Genomic DNA, 3,501 nt, shown 5'->3' with positions numbered 1-3,501 from the left:
GTATGTACTCCCGGCAAGATCTCAATCTAAAGCCCGTAATGTTTACCTGAACTTCTCCATGTTAGCAACTCCTGAGCTCCAGTTCTTGACTTCTCAGACCTCTGCTATGCTGAACCTTCTGCACATACTCTGATTTTATTGGCTTTTGATGGCTGGGTGATGCCATTCAAGGCAAAGAGAACAATATGAGAAAAATGATGGAGGCAATAAAAGCATGGAATATTGTGTATGGTCAGCATACCAGAGAAGTAGCAAAAGATAAGGAAATTAATTTAGGTAGATTAAATTTCCAAAGTGTCTTGAATGTCACAATAAAAATTGGGGATTTATTTTATTGGAGGAAAGCCAAAGCTCTTAGTGAAGGGGATTGCTGTGGTTACTGTTTATACTCTTCCTATGGGCTAGTGCCCTAGTACTTTTGGCCAAATTCTTTTCCCTTCCTTATAAAGGACTCAGTTAGTTCAGTTTGGGGTGAAGGCCATAGAACTGTCAGGAAAATTTCCTTTGGGATTTTGCCAAGATGGGAAGAACTCGTAGATCCCTATGTTAGAAGGAGACTTTTTCCACATATATTCCTAAAGAGTTTCTGACTGATTCCTTTTTTTTTTTTTTTTCTAGCGCAAACGCAGTCGCCAACTACCACAAATTATGCAGTCGAGTTTCCCACATTTGGGGAAATCGCAGGCATCAGCACATCCGGAGTGCAATGGATAAACCTCACCTTGGGAAAACCACCTTCATGATCATGGTATCTCCCCTGCCAGGTAAGTATCTGACTGATTCTTAAGGGGAAAAAAAGTAAACCAAAAAAAATCAGTATTTCATTTCTAAAGATTAAGATGTGAGGTCGGTGATCCCCTTCGTAATTCCACTCTTCCCTATGATAGATAGGTTTTCAAACACATCTACTTATAAAATGCAATCATTATTCAGTAATATGAAAATGAACAAAAGCTACACATTCTGAAATGCAGCAATTGTTATTTCCATGACTTAATTGTTTTGCATTTACTGTTTCTTCAAGGTTAGAGATTTTCTTTTTATCCTACAGACATTAGCAAGTTGTTTTCTATTATATTGATTTGATTAGAATCCTCAAAAAGTCATTTTAGCCTACTGGAAAATCTTTAAATGTAGACAGATATAAATGAATTTTAATTGTTTCTGAGAATATGTATTTGAGTAAAAGAGATATTTTTAAATTCCTCCAATACATACTTTAATTGAGATTTTCATTCATTAACAGCAAAATACTTTGTTCCTCATCACATTTAAAACATATATCCTATTCATACTCTCCTTTAAAATGGTTTTTTAATGATTGGGTGGATTTTTCTATATCTTGGATGCCATAGAAGGCATTGAGACTCAAAATTTTCCTTGGGGCAAAGTTAGGGGAATTGTGCCCTTTTATACTTCAATCCTGTAGCTTCTGGTGACAGGGATTATGAATTCTACCAAGTTTTCTCTACCCTCAAACCTCCATGAGATTAACACAAAAAGTTTCTCTAAATACTAATATTTTCCATCCCTACCTTTTTGACCATGACAGTGATTAAATTACTGTCTTGGAAGGATTAGTCCAGGAGCCATGAACAGAGGGAGATGGGCAGGTCTATTGTAATGAAACGCAGTGAAATGGGAAAATCTATTGTAAGCATTTTGACATAGGCCTTTCAGAGACTGAAGTTTATGGATTAGAGCAAATGGGATGAATCAAAGACTTTCTAAAACAGCAGGCAGAACTCGTAGATTTTTATCTCTCAAAAGTTGATACAGCATAATCAGACATAAACTGCAGAGGTCTCAGTATTAGGCACACATAGCACGAGCCTGGTGGCCCATCTCCTCATTTCCGGTAACTAATGCGAGCCTAGCACAGAGTAGGATGCACAACAGTTGTTCGATTAATTAATTTACAAATAATTTAAAGTGAATGACCACACTGTCACAATTCTTTTAATTGGTAATTTCTAGTTTCAGGTTTAAGTGAAAATATTTACACAAAATCATAAAACTCAGTCCTTTAGAAAACCTATCAAAACGTTTTGCAGTTTCTTTCAGAAATTAATGTAGACAGTATTGAATGTTTTGTAGCAATCATTGCCAAATCATGTCAGGACTTTTCTAGCTCCCTAAGACACTTGCTCAGAATACGGAAGTGCTCAATTCAACAAACCCTCTCTGTCTTTTGATAATGCCAGTACCAGCTTTGCTAAGCCCTGTTCCATGAAGAATGAATTCAGAGTGCAATAGTTGCTTGAGTCTAAAAATTCTTTCAGCAACTTTATCAGTAGAACGAATTTCTTAGGTCAGAATTTCCCAACAAACATTTGTTCATCATGATATTATCTGAGGCAATAAGGAAAACAAATGTGTTCTGGGAATCTCTGTGAATTTTTGAAATCCTTACTTAAAGAATCATAAAGTCTCTTTTCCCCTCTACCTACCTCCAGCGAGCATTTAACAGTCTATTGTGCAACGGAAAATAGAGCACTGTACCCCTAACTCTCCCATTGTTTACGCTGATAAAGGTATTGGACTGGACAGTGCTCCATAGAACACTCGGGGAAACTCTGATCTAAGGATGTCATGCACAATTATCTCTCTGAGTTTAACAAATGTTTATTGAATAAACACTTCGTATTCCTCAAAAGCTTGTGAGCTATGAGCTATGCAAAGACAGGCTAGAGTCATTCAATTATGTAATAGCGGTTAATAAATGACTAAAGAACATATTTACTGACTGACTGACTGTGCTGATGGAAGACCAGGCCACTGTACCTTTGGGGAAAGCATCTGCAAGCTATGTAGGGAGCTGAAATGTTCAAGGCACCTGAGACAATTTTCTCTGCCCTAGTGAAACAGTCACTTCTATAAGTCAGTCTTGCTTCCTTCTGTAAGCATTGAACTATGGTGTCAAGATCACTTTTATATTGTGTAAATTATTCCCTGAGGCAGGTGGGAAATTCCACTTCAAGAAAAATTGCGAGAGAAAGATTTGTCTCCTGCTTCTCCCAGCTTGCTGCCTGACTGCCAAACACACACACACACACACACACACAGACTCACACACACATATGCACAGGCACACACACACATGAGACTGTCCACTCTCACCTGCTCAGGGAAAGTGCCTGTCTCTGGAGAAATCATTGCAGCACAAGGAATCCAAAGGTGGGACTGAGGATGGATGAAGGACTCAGCAATGCTCAGAACTAGAGATCCCTTCCCTCTCCCTGGCCCCTTCCATGACTGTTCAAAAAAGTCCCAAAGCAGGAAGCCCATTAAAAACATCTACCTACAAACACAGACTGTGGAAGAGAAGGACGAAGAAAAAATCTCACAAAGAAGAATCAAGTTTTCCACTCACTTTGTCATTCCCTCTGAGATCCTCACTGTATATCCTTACAGACCCTGTTTTTACTTTGTTCTACATGGGAAATCCTGCTTTCTAAAGTAGAATGTTTGAGAAAGTGACCACTAAATGAGAACATGATG

General features: G+C 38.1%; 1 non-coding gene across 1 annotated transcript; it reads right to left on the bottom strand.

Annotated features, from left to right (window-relative positions):
- Positions 1-614: 614 nt before the first annotated feature.
- LOC115893374 lies at positions 615-772 on the bottom strand. The gene has a single exon (XR_004053386.1). It is a non-coding gene; the product is annotated as a U1 spliceosomal RNA (small nuclear RNA).
- Positions 773-3,501: the final 2,729 nt, after the last annotated feature.

This window comes from Rhinopithecus roxellana, chromosome 14, assembly GCF_007565055.1.
Source record: "Rhinopithecus roxellana isolate Shanxi Qingling chromosome 14, ASM756505v1, whole genome shotgun sequence".
Lineage (NCBI taxonomy): Eukaryota > Metazoa > Chordata > Mammalia > Primates > Cercopithecidae > Rhinopithecus > Rhinopithecus roxellana.
This window is presented reverse-complemented; position numbering and strand designations above follow the sequence as displayed.